This window comes from Lycorma delicatula, chromosome 5 (genome assembly GCF_047948215.1).
Source record: "Lycorma delicatula isolate Av1 chromosome 5, ASM4794821v1, whole genome shotgun sequence".
In the NCBI taxonomy this organism is placed as follows: domain Eukaryota; kingdom Metazoa; phylum Arthropoda; class Insecta; order Hemiptera; family Fulgoridae; genus Lycorma; species Lycorma delicatula.
Genome location: NC_134459.1, coordinates 56,319,522 through 56,338,058, shown reverse-complemented (window position 1 = coordinate 56,338,058; position 18,537 = coordinate 56,319,522). Strand labels below are relative to the sequence as shown.

The window sequence follows — 18,537 nt, the reverse complement described above, 5'->3', positions numbered from 1 at the left end:
AAACTAAGGACAAACAACAGGATGTATCAAGCAAAGGAAACAAAGAAATAATGAGCTCAAGAATATACAAATCAGTAAAATAACTTTTTATCAACCAATCACATTAGAGAAACACCACACAAATACAGTTAAAAAAAATACAAATATACAGAATAAACACAAGCACAAAAAGATTTATGTCTTAACAACATAATTAGATTTATAGATTTAGATATATGTATATATTTATATATACAATATTTATTTATTTCGCTAAGAAGTAGATAGTGCTAAGACATACTTCTTCCTTACAATATTTCTTACTAACAATATAAAGTTGTCACAGCCATACATGGCTGAGAACCTAAAATATTCACACATTTAATTCATACAACAGCATTTCATTATACTTTTAGTAGTAGGCTACATAGTTAGTAACATGCATATAATCAAACACTCCTACTAACTGCTTCTCTAAAGTAACAATTAAAAAGTTTGGGTTTGAAAGTACCCTAAATAAGATTATTATTTAATGTATAATTATATTATTACTTCTTTAATTTTTATTATTACACATTTTTTTTGTGAAAAAAAAACACTACTGATCCAAAAATTGCATTTCCAGCTTTCTCTAGATGAGGAGTGTTTTTGGTCAAAACATTCAATTTCAGTTATTTTTTAAACAATACCATCTATAAGAAAATAAATAGAAATCAAAGACGTAAATTTTTTTTTACATATTTAAATTAAAATTATTACATATTTTTAAAAATAAAATGCATTGCTAAGCCAAACATTTCAAAAAAGAAGATTTTTACCACCATTGGAGAGGGAACTATGAATTTTCCCTGACAAGGTGAAAATTTCATATTACTTTATCTTAAAGGAGGTTAATGTAAACAAAAGTTCAAGAAAATAAAATTTTTTCTGGAGGTTAAATATCAACTTTTAAATAAAAATGAAAAAACAAATGGGTGAAGGTATTACAGAAGCGTACTCATATAATTTAATTTTATGAAAAATCAATCAAACCATTCAGGTTGTTGTAAGTCTGTGCACACACACACACACATTACTGTGAAAATTATTTTTCACGGAGGACTCTTAAAATGAATTTTCCAATGAAAGTCTCAAAAAAACTGAATTTGTGGTTAATGTGTCTGTGAAAGTAAAGAAATAAAACAACACCTTTTTAGTAATTATATTTGTACTTCAGATTTTATCCACTTTTTGACCGCATTCTGAATAGTTAAATTCACCAAATCAAATTATTGCCCATAATGCGCAGCTTAAACTGTATTATGTAAATCAATAGTACTAGCAACTACTGAAAGTTACCTTAATGAAGCTGAAAAAATTTTGCTGAAAGTAAAAAACTTTCAGGAATAAAACATTTGATTTTATTTTAAAAATGATTTTTGATTTTGTACTTTTTACAAGATATTCTTTTGACAAAAATTACTAATTCAAAAAGAAAACAGAAAAAAATTGAATTTGTATTCAAAGTTCCTTAACATAATAGATTAATAACCTAACCTAACCTTTTAATAAACAATTTAACCTTAACAATCAATTTATAAACATACATTAGTTACACAACATAGTCAAATGTTTGTAGATGACCTAACATGAGAAGTAAGTCACTTCCAAAACTGCATACCCGTTCTTAGAAGATGCATCCCTTGTTAGGCTTTCTAAGAAAATTTAGGTTTTCCATTCCCTTCTTCATTATGTTGGATACTCTACTATATATCACTACACTAAGCCAACAGAAATGCAAGAAATATTCGGCTCTTTTTAACACAACTCTACTCGCTACAAGCACTGGGTGTACAATGAAAATTACCCACTGAGAAGGCTTCTCTTGATGATACCTACTACACTTCAGACGCTTTAATATGTCATAGTTAGGAAAAAAATTGGTTTAGTAAAGCAAGAAATTAATTTAGTAATTTAGTAAAGCAAGAAATTAAAATCCCCCTTTCTGCTAAATGAAAAAGCAATATATATATATATATATATATATATATATATATATATATTTGAGGGTAAGTCAATTATTATCTGCAATTTAGTTATATTTTTGGTATGTTGGTAGTACCTTCGTGTTGCGTAGATGACGTATGTGTGGTTTAATTGCTGTTATGTCTGTGCAGGGTTGATGCTGCTAGGTTAGTTCCATTATCGGTGCCCTGCCGTAAACCACGGTTGCTCCGCTTTCTGTTTGCACCAAAGAAGAGCAACGTTCAGTGATCTGTTTTTTGTGGTCAGAAGGTGTATCAGGGGCCGAAATTCATCGAAGACTTTCGATACAGTACGGGAACTCCAGAAACTCAACTTAGAAGTACTGGCTCATCCTCCATATAGTCCTGATCTTGCCCCTTCTGACTACCAGTTGTTTTGTCCACTCAAAAAGGCATTAAGGGGCAGCCGATTTAACTCGGACGAAACAGTGAAAGAAGCGGTGCATTTTTGGCTCGCAGCTCAACCGAAAACCTTTTTTTATGAGGGCATCAGGAAGCTTGTGCAATGATGGACCGTTGAAATGCAAGGGGACTATGTTGAAAAATTATGTACATGCAAGTTTCCTATTTGTATTGCAATAAAATTTATAACTACATTGCGGATAATAATTGACTTACCCTCATATATAACTCTATTCAGAAGATAAATTAAAACATACATAAAATTAGAAAAAAAATGTATAAAACTTGTCATGGTTGTTTCCAAAAAAAAAAAAAACAAATTACAAAATAGAATGGAAGTAATTTATTACACTTTGGGCATATTAAGTAAAAATAAAACAAAACATTACATCAAAAAATTAACATTACATCAAAACTAATCCCGTGCAAAATATTAAGTCTGAAGCCAAGCCAGACAAAAAATATTTATCCTGGTGGTGTTATTTTAAAAAAGCTGGAAATGACAACTGGAAACATTAAATAAATCAATCAGTCAATGCATAAATCTGAAAAAGGAAGGAACTGCCTGAATTGGTCTGTATTATAATGTTAGCAGATGGCCAAATATCTCCACTTACTGTAGCCTAGTTATTGTATTGCAAGTGTTATAAACAATAGATAGTTCAAACCAACTAAACTGGTAATTACTATGTATTCTCACAATTACACGTATAATTATTTTTAAATCCAATAATTTGCATTGCTACATTAATATTATGCAGAAAATGCAACTTCATGTTGCATTTTAAAATAGGTTTTTATTTATACTTATTTACTCAAATAGTACCTGTGCCTTAGAAATTATTAAGATATATAAAAAACCTGCAGGGTCTTCAATCTAAAAGAGGTCCCATCACTCAGTAGTAAATTATAAATGTAAATTTTTGTTAAAATACATATATTGGTGTGAGTTGAATAAAACAATATGGAAGATGTTGGTACGACTGGAGCTTGAGTGGGAAGGACTGTTTATTGCCTGCAAATTTGAATATCGCCAATCTGTGTCAAACACTGGCTTTTGAACAAAGTTGCATAATCATGTGTTATTGTTTATTAAAATGAGGTTAACTGCTGAAGAATGTGCATTCATGATGGAAACTTACAGATGAAATCTCATGTTGTGCGTTGGCAAAAGTTTAGGGAGAAATTTGAAAAGGAAGCACCATTGAAAGTGTTATTCAGAAAGTAATTTAAAAATTTCATGAAACATATACATTACATGAAACATATACCGATTAGATCAGAAATGTGCCCAATAAAGGTTGTGCAGCACATTAAAGCAACAGTTACAAGATCTCCTCATAAACCTTTGTGAAGACAAAGCTGGAAAAAAACACCATTTCACTATGTTCATGCCTCACTGCAGTGAGGAGAATGCTGAAATGTTATCCGTATCGAATGCGGATTTTCCATGATCTAACTAATGCTAATTATGGTAAAAGGGTTCACAGCTGTCAACGGTTCAAGAACTTCATTACAGGCAACACTGGCAATTTAGAATTAACGTTTTTCACAAATAAAGCACAGTTTTACCTAGGTGGTGCTTTCACCAGGTAGTACCAGATCTGAGGTAATGAAAACCTGAACATTTTCTTTGAATCTACCCTACAACAAAAAAATAGGTGTATAGTATACAGTTTCAAGGTGACGAAAAACAGGATGATTGTTTTTTTTTTTTAAATTGTGGATGTTACCATCAACCAAGAAATTATCTAGCAGTTCGTAACCTTAGTGCAGGAGGATGAGCATGACTGCTGGTTGCAACAGGATACTTGCCATACAGCTCTACTATAGAGATGCTATAAAAATTTGTCTGAGGAAGAATCATTTCTAAAGGTGACTGACTAGTCTAGACTTCATTTTGTGGGGTTACTTAAAAGAAATTTTTTTATAAGAGCAATCCATACAGCCTGCCATAATTAAAAACAAACATTACCAATGCCATCCAGGAAACAGATAGTACATCTATCAAGAGTAGCCAGGAATATGATCAAACATGTTGACACGTGTATAAAGCTGCATGACATCATTTTCAACACGTTCTGTAAATTATTATGTAAATGTTTGCAAATAAACTACTATTTATAGAATAAACTAAGTAATGGGCCCTCTTTTAAGTTGAACACCCTTTATAAAAGGTGATTTTTACTATTAAAAAAAAGCATGTATTTACTACATTTACGGCACCTTTTTTTTTATTTTAGTTGTATATGAATTTGGATATGCTAAACAAGTAGGTTAATTAAGAAGATGAGATGTATGAATGAAAGGTGAAAAAATTGCCAGACTCTTACCAGAAATCAAACCTGAATCTTGCTGATCTTGAAGCCAACATGTTAATCACTGCACAAATTCATTAGCCAGTTGCTGGTCAAATTAAAAAAAAAGGACAATGTATATCTCACATTAAGAAACCCCACAAAAGTATATGAACTAGGTTATGAATCTCAAAAATTCAAATAGTTGGAAGTTATTTTACACAAATTTGTTTAAAACTTCAATACTACTGTAAATTGAACTGAAGTGAATACTGTCCAATATTTGATATAATCAAATGTAAGTAAGAAAATATATACATTAAAAAAAACATATTCCACCAAGAGAACAATTAACCAAGAATTAAAATGTTCTTTTTATTTTTAAATGAAGTTTTAAATTATGTAACTTCTAATTATTTACCAGTAGAGTTTTTTACAAAAAGAAAAATCAGCGAAAAAAGGACAGAAAATTACCTTTCACCAGAAGAGAGGTTATAATAAAAATAACACTAACATGAGTTTATAACAGAAAAAAATAATATAGAAATACAGAAAGGTTCTTTAGTATCTTTCATATGAATATGAAAAGAAATGAATAACAGATTCTCTGATTTACAAAAAGAAATGAAGAATAAAATTTGAAAAAAAAAGATTATTATTTTAACTACTTGAGAATCAATTTCTGAAATAATTTTTGATAATCCAGATTTATTCATAATTCAGCAGTGCAGATTTAACAGCTTTGGACTTTTACTTAACATAATTCTTATGCAGTTAGAAGAAAAAATAAGAAGAAAAATTGTAGTTAGAAGAAAAATTGTACTAGATACAATTTTACAACCTATTCTATTTTTTTGTTCATAAAAAGGGATTGCGAAATTTTTAATTATATATACAGATAATATGTAATCATTAGTAAATATTTATTTTCTCTAAGAGTAATAAAAAAATTATTTAGAAAAATGTTACAGCATGTAGAACATACCAAAATACATAAAAAAAGACAATACTTTGTGTCAAATAGCATAGCATAATAGTATTCTTTTACTATACATACTCATAAAAATTTATATTCGGTTTAAGAAAAACCTAAGCAAAATCTGAGTAATTTTAAATAAAGAAGTAACAGACTTCATTGGTTTTCAAAACAAATAACATGTATAAAAACAGAATATGGTAGTATTCCATACGAACAATATATTATTAAGTGACAAAAACAAATCTATCATGGTATGTAAATGACACCATCAAAAAGAAAAATTAAATATATTAAGTTTTGCCAGTGATATAAATGTCATTTGCAAAGGAAATACTTATTAAACACTAAAAGAAAGTATTTCTTACTGAAGGTGAATTCACCTTCAGCAGCAATTGCTACTTCATTGAATGAGTTTTATATTAAAAAAAATATATATATATAAATATTGCAATTAAAATTACTCACTTTTATCATATGAATCGAAAACAGATCTCAAAGTCCTAATATTTTGTAAGTTAAAAATGTATTCATTTTTTTATACAAAACTCAACTAATAAAATACAGATTATTATGAAATAACTCATGAGAAAGCATTAAAATAAAAAAACAGCAGAGATATTATTAAAAATAATTTTAATATTATTCTACACCTTTGATATATTACTATACATTACTGTTAAGATTCATGTTTCCTTTCCTCCTTTTTATTTGTAAAAATAAATAAAATGTTCTTCTAGTTCTTCTTACTCACTGTAAATTAAATATATTCAGCTTGACTTGTTAACAGCTGATATTTTATTTTACTAATATAACAATGTGTCTAGTTCTGTATTGTTCTGTCTAATTCCACTCTTCAGAGACTCAACATGTTCATATCAATAATGAATAACTAATTAATTTACAACAATGTCACATATGGGCCTATCCATTTGAAGTGTCCCAAAAAAACATAAGCTGGTTGCTTGACCAATTCAAAAAAAATTGAAAGTTACCCAGTTGTTTCGTACATGTTTCAGGACCTTAAAACTATTTTATTTTTAATTTTTTTATTTATGAGATTATCTGTGGCAGCCATTTTTGTTATGGTGCGCAAACCTATTTTTGTGATGTAAGGGTTTACGGGAAAAATTATAACTAAAAAACTATGGGTGAGAAAATAAAGAAAATCAATGAAGTTGAACAACAGAAATAAAGTTGAAAAACAGTGAAATTTCAGTTTTGGAAATTTATAATTGGAAATTTAAATGAGTAGCCTACATCTTTTTTCAAGAATTCATTTTTATTTTTATATTGGTTTATTTTTGTAAACTGTATCAAAGAAAAAATAAATTGTAGCAAAATTTTAATTATTCTTCAATGAAATAGCCTGTTTTTGTAGCATGAAAGTTTATAATTTCGTATGGTTAACCAACAGCTGTGATATCTCTTATGATAATTTTCTTGAAATTATCAGAATTTAATTGTGTCAAAATAATTGTGTGAGAATGATTCATCACTATAGTTAGTAGAAGTAATGTCAACTTTATCAAGACTTTGCAGATCGGTACCCACACTTTGTCTTGAGACTTTTGAAATGATGTACGTGGTTTAAGAACTTGCTCTAACGTATTTTTGGATTAAGTTTTTCTTAATTGTTTTTTTACATGTTCTCAAAGGGTCACAACATAACTGTCCATACAGGTGATGAATTTTGACAAAAACCTTTTTCATGATATTTACACTAGTGACATCTGAATTAATATGTAAAAAAATAAGTTGTTCGTTTTCATCACTGAATTCACAAATTTTAATAAGTTCTTTTGGCACTGTACCATACACTGTTTTATGATACTCATCATTAACATAAATTTCAATGGAACATTGTTCTTTCTTGTTTTATGTGAAATTACTTGAAATTAATGCAAAAATTTAACTGATTTTAAAATTTGCAAATATAATATTACGTAAAACTTAAATAAGTTTTAGTACTTAGTACACTTCCAAACACAGGATGAAATTTGAAACACTGTAAAGATGTGAACAGGTCACTGAGTAATGTCAGACTGACCAGTCTGTAACTGTAAAGCTAAATGAGCATGTTGCAACATGAATTTCCCTGATGACTGGAGATGACTTCAAGCGCCTGTTATAACACAAATACTGCAGTAGAATGGTTTAAACAAGTTTATTACAACTATAGTAATAAGTATAAAAATATTAAATTGCCAAAAAGACAAGAAGCTTCCTTGGAGCACTTATTCAAAATGGTATTGCTTTTAATGAGTTTTCCTGATTTTTGAGAGGTTATAACTTTTTTATTAGTTCAATACAAAAGAAACGTTTTTATTTGCCATAAACATCTACAAAAACACTGCAAGTTCTGGAAATTTGAGATTTTTATCACCAGCTCCATCAGAGTTATTTGAAGCCAAAATTTGAATTTTTAAAAAAAATTAGTTTACAAAAATTCATTAAACTTTTGGGATAAGTATATCACAATTAATAATATTTATGGTAAAACTGCTTACATATACCAACAAACAAAAATACAATCCAAACTGTGTATGCCATCCCTGCCTCTTGAAAAAAATTACCGAAAGTGAAATTTCACAGTTTTTTATGTTCAATTTTATTGGTAATTTTCTTATAGAAAGAAGAGAGGTAGGTAAATAAACCACTGGACCAATATTTTACCTTGAGAAAATATAAATAAATTGCTTTTTGTTTCATCCTTCCAGGACCAATAGTTTTTTTAGTTATGATTTTTTCCGTAAACGCGCAGGTAAACTGCTTAAGTAAAAAATTTAAAAAAAAAAAATTGTTGTAAGGTCCTGAAACATGTAAGAAACAAGTGGGTAAGTTTCAATTTTTTTTGAATTGGTCATGCAAGCACTCTTGGGTCAGTTCAAACGGATTGACCCACATATGAAGTATAAGTTTAAAGAATACAATAAAAATAATTTGAAACATAAACTAAATAAGGACTTTTATTTATTTCATTAAACCAGAGAATAACTAAAATTTAGAATAATTAATCCAAAGTACTAAACTAAGGCAGACGTTATTTGAACATTACTCAAAAAACATTTCATATGTTCTTCAATACTAATAGAAGAAAGAAAAATGTTATTATAAATTTGGATAATTTTCCATTGTCCTGTTTTAACTTTTTTAATTTTATCTTTTATAGTGTTTATGATGCAATATTGGATAAACACATTTTTTACATTTTTACAGAAATATTTCTCATTATCAAGTAGAATAATTTAGGTGACTTCTTATACAATTTTCTGATTAAAAATAATGGACAACAGAGTCGTTGAGGAAAAATGCTTATGATACTGCTAAGACAAGATTAATTTTGGCACCGGGTAAACCTTCCACAATAAATTACTATCAACAAATCCTTTTAGTGCTTTTTATTTCAATTTTCACTTTATTAATTCAAGCTTCTTGTAGAACACGACTTTGTTAAATTCAGCCCAAAATGAGCAAGCGCTACTGTTGAAAGAATAGCAATATAATTTTCAGAAGTAATGATAAGCAACAGTCACAGTTTGGAATCTCATATAAATGTGATATGTAAACTAATATATCTATTTTAATCTGAAAAGATTCTTATTCTGAAAACAAGGTAAAGTATTTTGACATTAAACCTTAAAAAAATGTTTATTGCAATCTAATCTACCCATAACTAGAGTGCTGTATTCAGGCAATGAGAGAACTTCACATACTTTTACTAATAGTATTCTCCTACTCCAAAAAAGGACAATAAGATACATGTGTCATTTAAGAAATGGAATGTTATACAGAAAATTGCTTAGAGAAGTGAATATCCTAATATTTTATTCAAGTTCCACATTAATACAGACAGTACTTTTAAAAACAAATTACGATTAATAGAGCTCAGAGCTAATAACATATAGAACCAAAATAATCACACATTAAACACTAGGGAAACAATAGCGTACATAAACTCCCCTAAAACCTCACCAACATTCAAATCATTAATAAAATTGATCATTAACATAAATCATCAAAATTAGCAAGCTTGGTGTAGTTTAACAAATAACTAAACTTTCTACCAAAACAGATTAAAAATAAAACTGATAAAAGTATTTTTGCCTAAGCATTGTACTGCAAAATTTAGGAGAGCCTTTCTAGCATAATATTTTACTGCTCATCAGAATTTAGAAACCTCAGCTGACATGTAGGGAGGAAATGGATTTCTGGACAACTGGTAAATGGCTTCTTGCTTCCTATGAAATCCTGTCACGATACATCATCCCTTTTACTCTAGTATTTAAGTGGAAGTGTCAACACTATTTCAGACACTCCAGATAAACTATTAAAAAGAAAAAAGTATAACAAACAAAATAAAGTAAAAAAAAAAAAACTACTACACATCTATCTATATGTTTACACTTTTTAAACTCTGTACTAATACTCTAGAAATCTAGGGATTGCACAGATAAAATATATTTCTGTTAGATAGTTATAACCAGTTTTATAATAATTATGGTACACAAACTACTGATTTATTTATTGGCTCATTATGTGATGGGCGTTTTCAACTTACTTAAAATGTGAACTACCTAAGCAGGCATGGTTAAATAAATTCTAAACTTTGACATATGTGATATTTAGATGTATAAATAGAATATCTATTCTAATGTATATATGAAAATATCAATATTTTTATGTAAAAGTCTAAAATCAATAAAGGTATATTCTATTCTATTCTATTTACAATAGTATATACATTTAAATATACTTGTCTCATTACTCCAAAACCTTCTATATCCCATCAAAACAACTTTTACCTAAACAATTAACCATGAATAAACTAAGAATGAACTGGCAGATTCTTAATGTTTCTTTGAGTGAATCAAACATGTGAAGTGAGATCAGAGCTACATAGAGTAAATAGAACTCATACTGTTGCTCTCCTGACATTGGTTCATACTGGGCCTTCTACGACCCAAAACACTATAAACATCAATTTTCTGACTGATGGCTGGATTTCATAGTATTTCTTGGTGGGTAATTGTGAGTGTTCTTTAATCTCTGGCTCAAAATAAGAAACCAATCTCTTGTTGGCAGTGATAACTTTGTCCAAGAAGGTATCACCTTCATAATCAGTATCAAAATGTTGTGAATTGCTTTGTGAGTCAATCTAGCACAAATTTCATTAATATCAAGATTATTGTGGTGATTTCAGATGTGGCAAAACTACTACGATACATACAATCCATAAGTTCATCAATAATAACTCAGAAACAAAACTATATTATATACATTCTCAATGTATATCACTTGTACTAAAGTATGGGCGACTGACTCCATCATGCATAAAACTAGAGTGACCATTTTTAAATTCATCAATACACTCCATTGCAGCAAAATACTGTTACCAAATTGCCTGAATGTCTGATGAATTGTAGCATCTGATACACCTGATAAAAAAAGAAAAGAAAGTAATCACTGAATGTTACTTTTCTCTGGTGAAGATGGAAATCGTCAAAGCTTTGTTAAATTGTTAATAAACTTAAAAAATTTAACAATAAAATCTGTAGTGTTTAATTTTAATAATTTAATATTATAATAATTTACAGCTGGCAATATCTTAATAACAGATTAATCTATTAATTTATCATTACTAACTGAACAATGAATAAGATTTGTATCTGTTGCACTGAAATATTTAAAAATATTATCCCAATTTCCAAACAGAGTAATATTGAGTGCAGATATTGTTTTGAGATTATTTTCCAAATAAAAATTGCCAGGCTGCAACATGTGAATGTGAGCTAAGATTTCATCACAAGAGTTCCTAAAAATGTTTTTTCTGCAGTCTTTCATCATTTATATTTTCTATTGAAATTCTATTTGACTGCTATACTATTCAATTAATCAACTGCAGTTCTCAAATCAGCATTTCAAAAATGTCACTTAGAATAGATATGCTGAAGATATAACTAAAGATTAGAGAATGCTAAGCAATAAGAATTTTTATTTCTTTACATTACCTAAGTGTTTAATATTCTCAAATCAGCATTTCAAAAATGTCACTTAGAATAGATATGCTGAACATATAACTAAAGATTTTTTTTTGTCTTCAGTCATTTGATTGGTTTCATGCAGCTCTCCAATATTCCCTATCTAGTGCTAGTCATTTCATTTCAGTATACCCTCTACATCCTACATCCCTAACAATTTGTTTTACATATTCCAAACATGGCCTGCCTACACAATTTTTTCCTTCTACCTGTCCTTCCGATATTAAAGCGACTATTCCAGGATACCTTAGTATGTGGCCTATAAGTCTGTCTCTTCTTTTAACTATATTTTTCCAAATGCTTCTTTCTTCATTTATTTGTCGCAATACCTCTTCATCTGTCACTTTATCCACCCATCTGATTTTTAACATTCTCCTATAGCACCACATTTCAAAAGCTTCTAATCTTTTCTTCTCAGATACTCAGATTGTCCAAGTTTCACTTTCATATAAAGCGACACTCCAAACATATACTTTCAAAAATCTTTCCCTGACATTTAAATTAATTTTTGATGTAAACAAATGATATTTCTGACTGAAGGCTCGTTTCGCTTGTGCTATTCGGCATTTTATATCGCTCCTGCTTCGTCCATCTTTAGTAATTCTACTTCCCAAATAACAAAATTCTTCTATCTCCATAATCTTTTCTCCAACTATTTTCACAATCAGTGGTCCATCTTTGTTATTTCCACTACATTTCATTACTTTTGTTTTGTTCTTGATTATTTTCATGCGATAGTTCTTGCGTAGGACTTCATCTATGCCGTTCATTGTTTCTTCTAAATCCTTTTTACTCTCGGCTAGAATTACTATATTATCAGCAAATCGTAGCATCTTTATCTTTTCACCTTGTACTGTTACTCTGAATCTAAATTGTTCTTTAACATCATTAACTGCTAGTTCCATGTAAAGATTAAAAAGTAACGGAGATAGGGAACATCCTTGTCGGACTCCCTTTCTTATTACGGCTTCTTTCTTATGTTCTTCAATTATTACTGTTGCTGTTTGGTTCCTGTACATGTTAGCAATTGTTCTTCTATCTCTGTATTTGAACCCTAATTTTTTTTAAATGCTGAACATTTTATTCCAGTTTACGTTATCGAATGCCTTTTCTAGGTCTATAAACGCCAAGTATGTTGGTTTGTTTTTTTTTAACCTTCCTTCTACTACTAATCTGAGGCCTAAAATTGCTTCCCTTGTCCCTATACTTTTCCTGAAACCAAATTGGTCTTCTCCTAACACTTCTTCCACTCTCTCCTCTCAATTCTTCTGTATAGAATTCTAGTTAAGATTTTTGATGCATGACTAGTTAAACTAATTGTTCTGTATTCTTCACATTTATCTGCCCCTGCTTTCTTTGGTATCACGACTATAACAGTTTTTTTGAAGTCTGACGGAAATTCCCCTCTTTCATAAATATTACACACCAGTTTGTATAATCTATCAATCACTTCCTCACCTGCACTGCGCAGTAATTCTACAGGTATTCCGTCTATTCCAGGAGCCTTTCTGCCATTTAAATCTTTTAATGCTCTCTTAAATTCAGATCTCAGTATTGTTTCTCCCATTACATCTTCAACTTCCTCTATAACACCATTTTCTAATTCATTTCCTCCGTATAACTCTTCAATATATTCCACCCATCTATCGACTTTACCTTTCGTATTATATATTGGTGTACCATCTTTGTTTAACAAATTATTAGATTTTAATTTATGTACCCCAAAATTTTCCTTAACTTTCCTGTATGCTCCGTCCATTTTACCAATGTTCATTTCTCTTTCCACTTCTGAACACTAAAGATTAGAGAATGCTAAACAATAAGAATTTTGTTTCTTTACATTACCTAAGTGTTTAATACCTTCAACTGGACAACTGTCATTTAAATTTAGATTTCAGTAGCAACAAGAAAAATAAACAATTTAAGCAATATTCATAGATTGTCAAATAGAAATCTATGTGAAGTAATATAATAAAATTTTTGAAACTGATTTTCTGTAATTGGATCATTTGTTTTTGAAAGCAATTGTAATGGATATGCGGAGTTTTTAAAATTTTGGTTGCCTATCTTGCTTGAATAAAATGATACTTTTTGAATAAACCTCCAACTGTATTTTCAAGGTGACAATGAACTATATTTTTTTCATAATTTTAGACATAACTTAAACTTGACTTAAGTGAATAGATCTATTGGACAATTAATTAGCTTCCAAGGTCCTCTCACATTTAAACCAAGAATGTAGAAAATTATTTAAAAACTCATCAACACAGAGCGACCAATAGTTTTTTGTAAGAGAAAACTTTTTAAATGAACCGATTTTAGGTATTATTAAAAAATAAAAGTTATCAAAGTACAATAAGGTTTACTTGTAGGTCAAAGTGATAAACTGTATAACAAAAATACTGTATGTAGAAATAATTCAGTTGTCTGTTTAATAGAAGTGTATATTGTTTTGTTTTTTTTTGGTGATTAAATCAGTATTTTTAAGCAATGGTAAGATAACTCATTGGTAAATAAATCATCTGATTGATCTGTTACAATAGATTGTTTACATTACATCAGGAATGCATATGTATGTTACTTCATGTTGAAACAAAGGAACTACCCCAATATCTGTCTACATGGATTAATGAAAACCACAGTCAGGCTAGCATCACAAAATACACAATTAATTAAAAAATACAAATCAGAAGGTATTAAAACCCATATTAATAATTAAGAATATAAATAAACAAAATAGTATTAAAGTAGGTACATGAGGTTATGACTAGGTTACATGACTAGAAAATAAGTAACAATTAAGGTGTTAATGAAAATTATTTGATCACATATTTAAAAATCATATGCAAGAGTAATACTATTTATGAAAAAGAAAATATTCTATTTATGAAAGATGTTGTGTTAAGTTACACAAAAACAGTTCTGTTATCCTAACCCACTGGATCTAGTGGTGAACGCGTCTTCCCAAATCAGCTGATTTGGAAGTTGAGAGTTCCAGCGTTCAAATCCTAGTAAAAGCAGTTACTTTTATACGGATTTGAGTACTAGATCATGGATACCAGTGTTTTTTGGTGGTTGGGTTTCAATACCCACACATCTCAGGCATGGTCGGACTGAAACTGTACAAGACTACACTTCATTTACACTCATACATATCATCCTCATTCAGCCTCTGAAGTATTATCTGAAAGGTAATTACTGGAGGCTAAACAGGAAAAAGAAAGGAAGTTCTGTTATCCTGTTTTATAGAAATGAATAATATTAATTTTTAAGAACATTTTAAGAATGTTATTATTATTCTTTTTAGCAAAGGCTATACATTCATAATAAATGATTAGGTTAATACTATTTTAATTTACTTAATATTGGTCTAAATAATTTATCATATTTATGGGTGCCAAGCAAAGATCTGACAGCCCACTTTTGAAACTTGAAAATTCATTCTGAGTTATTGAGAGAGCACCAAAAGATGATACTGCAACTTCATACAGAATATACAAAGGCCGAATAAATACTTAATAATGCTGACAAGCCTAGCGTTTTATTAAAATTCTTCAAAACAAAACAGAGTGTATTTTTATTTCAAATGAAATCAATCTGATGAGTCTAATAGAATTTCACAATCAGTAAAATACCTGTAAATTTCACACTGTGGGAAACAGAAATACTATTATCATTTGGGCCTTCCATTCAATTGACATGATTTTGTACATTCAAGATTTTAAGATAGATCATTAACAAACAATAAGCAGAGCAAGAAACAAAGGACACTTCTCTGTGGCAATCCATGTTCTACATCTTGAAGCCAGGACCAACATTTCATACATGTATCTTGTCAAAAGATAAAATTTCCACTGACTGCCTAGTTACAGTTAATAAATGACTAATCAATTGTACACAGCTGTTGAATACCACAGAAAGTAAACATTTTCAAGAGATGTAAAATTAAATAATAGGCTTTACTTTGATACAAAACTAAATTGAATCTTTTTACCTATTCTATTAAAATATTTTTTTCATATATGTTATTTAAAAGTTCACAAATTTTATTCAGTAGATAATCTTTTCTTAAAACTACGCTGAATGCTTGTCAATATATTAAGATTTTCCAGAAATTTAATAAATAATGTCCTAAGAAATAAAAAAAAGTTTCCTATAAAGGTTTTTATCAAAAATATTTCAGTATTTCACAGCAATTTAATTTTTATAATAACATTATGAACATTTCATAATAGAGAAATCACCTCCTACAAACTGGACACCAAGGTATTAAGTTAGGTATTCATATTAAACACCAAACAATATACATGACAAATAAACACTACAACCTCAACACATTTTAACAATGTAAGATACAAACCAAATTTTAAATAAAGTGCACATTATAGAAAAAGCATACATCTAATTTACTATTTGATAATATTACTAAACAACAATAACTAACAATCATAAAGTATTTCTGGAAGAAGATTTCCATGTACTTAAAAAGATAGCAGTTCTGAATTTTTTACAATTTAAATCATATTATGTAAAGAAAGTAAATTAATGTTTGCTTACCATTATATTAGATACTAAAGTATAAAAAATTAAATACGATTTCACAAGTTAAAATTTGATTAAAAATCCTCTCTGCATAATAATATAATTTAAAAACTATCTTTTGTAATCTTACATCTAAGTTTAGTTAATGTATAATTAAAATAAATAACAACTTTTTGATAAAATTTATTTTTATACTAATTATTCATTATTTTAAAGGGCTGTGAAAAGACTTCATAATAAACATATTTAAGGCGACAACCAACATTTCCTATAAATAACACCCTTAATACCTCTACAAAACATAACCTATAAATTACTTATCATATGACAAGTGAATAAAAAAAAGAAAATATCATACATACACTCATCTAAATAATCCTGAAAACAACACGGATGTATTAAAGACTGAAACTCACTAACATAAAATTTTCCCACTGCTAAAGAAGTAAATTACTCCAGATAAAATATCAATCACGTTTTGAATTTAAACTGACGACGCCACGAACCACTACCATGTGACAAATCAGAGCGTTCAGCTCCTTGAGATTCGAATCTTTAAAAGGAGGTGCAAAGATTGTCACTAATGATGAGAACAGAACAACAAATATTGATTTAGATTTCAAGATCTGTTTTTATTGGTAATATCAGAAGCTGTATTTCACAATGGTTTCATTTACAACAATTTTTGGCATTTCTGCACTTTAGGAGCTACCGCAGTTTGAAAAAAAAAAATTCGCTCGCTAATCTCGACTATTAACAGTAATGTTTTGATTATTTAAATAATAATAAATAAATGCAATAATTACTGAATTTATTATTTAAATACTCAAAACATTACTGTGTTAATTAGTCATAGTTAGTGAGCGTAGGTTGAGTTTGGTTAAATTACATTCATAAATAAATAAATATAAATGGTAATATAATAGTTATATCGAGTGATGTTAACAATAACCCAACAATTTGCAATTTAGTTCAGGCTAATACGTAAGCCACTGTGTTACCACTTAAAGTGCACAAGTGCCCAATTGTTTGAAGTATATAAAAAGTCTACAAAAATAAAGAAGTAAAAAAATTGGCGATTTATAAGCCATAATTGTAAACATTTGAGAATATATTACATATGCACATTTTACAAGGATGGAGAAAACCCAAGTTTTTTAATTTCTTTAATTAGCGTTATGATTTTGCTACGTTTTTATCTATGGCGTCAGGGACGTATGCAAGGGGAGGTTACCGGTTTTGAACACCCCCCCCCCCCTGAAGGTTTAAGTACTTTTTAATATTAGGCTTACATAAAATAAACATACCATAAATTTGCACATATATATTTGAGTATCTTTTTAAAAATCCATCGTATTTTCTCCTCTAATTTCTCACTGTCAGAGTAACAAAATTTATCGACATAAGATTCAGTTCGTCGCCCTTCCTTCTTCAATAATTTAATCCCCGTAATCGGAGCTGCGGCACGTACAGTACATCATTCAAAGTGCGACACAGTAGCCGTCTTTCAGCATTTTGTGAAGGCGGCAATGCTCTCACTGGCGCGGTGGGTGTCAAATCATATACCCTTCCTCGTCTACTGAAAGAGAGGAAAGACCATCAAAGCCGTGCCGCTTATTAAGAAGGTTCGATAATAATACCGATATTGTAATAAAATAAAGCCGACACCATATAAACTTACTTGTTGTGGAACATATTATCGGGACAGCTCTGCAGTGGCAGCAGTGCGCTTATGAGATATTGTACATTGTCGATTGGTATTCATTCGTTAGTCTGAGTTCAGATTTTGTTGTGGATCGTTCGTTTAACGTTTTATGCATTTTGCAGTTCATATTTTTAAATAGAAACTTTTCATTATCTTTTCATGTTCTTTGATATGTCTAAGTGATTGAAGTGTGCAACAACCTAATTGTTTGAAATCTCGTGAAAGTACTTAATGCTTCAAGTTGGTTCTCTATTCTCACCGATGATCTGGCTTAGAACAATTATCACTGTGTGTTTGTTACATTGATAGAAAAAATTTCACTGTGAAGGAAAACTTTTTACAATTTGTACCATTATGTGATGTGACCAGAAAAGGAATTGCAATGGCGATATTGGATAAGCTGTGTTCATTAAATGTAAACATAAATAAGATTCATGGTCAAGGGTGTGATGAAGCTATGTCAATGTCAGGAAAAGTAAACAGAATCCAGGCACATGTAAAGGAAATAATTCCATCAGCTTTATATGTCCACTGCTCAGCACATAGCCTCAACTTAGCTGTATCTAGTGCT

General features: G+C 29.4%; 1 protein-coding gene across 8 annotated transcripts in view; it reads right to left on the bottom strand.

Annotated features, from left to right (window-relative positions):
• LOC142324971 (COMM domain-containing protein 4) overlaps positions 1-16,780 on the bottom strand; it is a 454,946-nt gene extending 438,166 nt beyond the window's left edge. For 6 of the 8 annotated variants that reach the window (XM_075366153.1, XM_075366152.1, XM_075366155.1 and 3 more), the window contains exon 1: positions 16,624-16,780. The gene's annotated coding sequence lies outside the window, so the exon portion shown is untranslated. The remainder of the gene's footprint in view (positions 1-16,623) is intronic. The other 2 variants (XM_075366157.1, XM_075366156.1) reach the window with 2 other exon arrangements.
• Between the last annotated feature and the right edge of the window lie 1,757 nt (positions 16,781-18,537).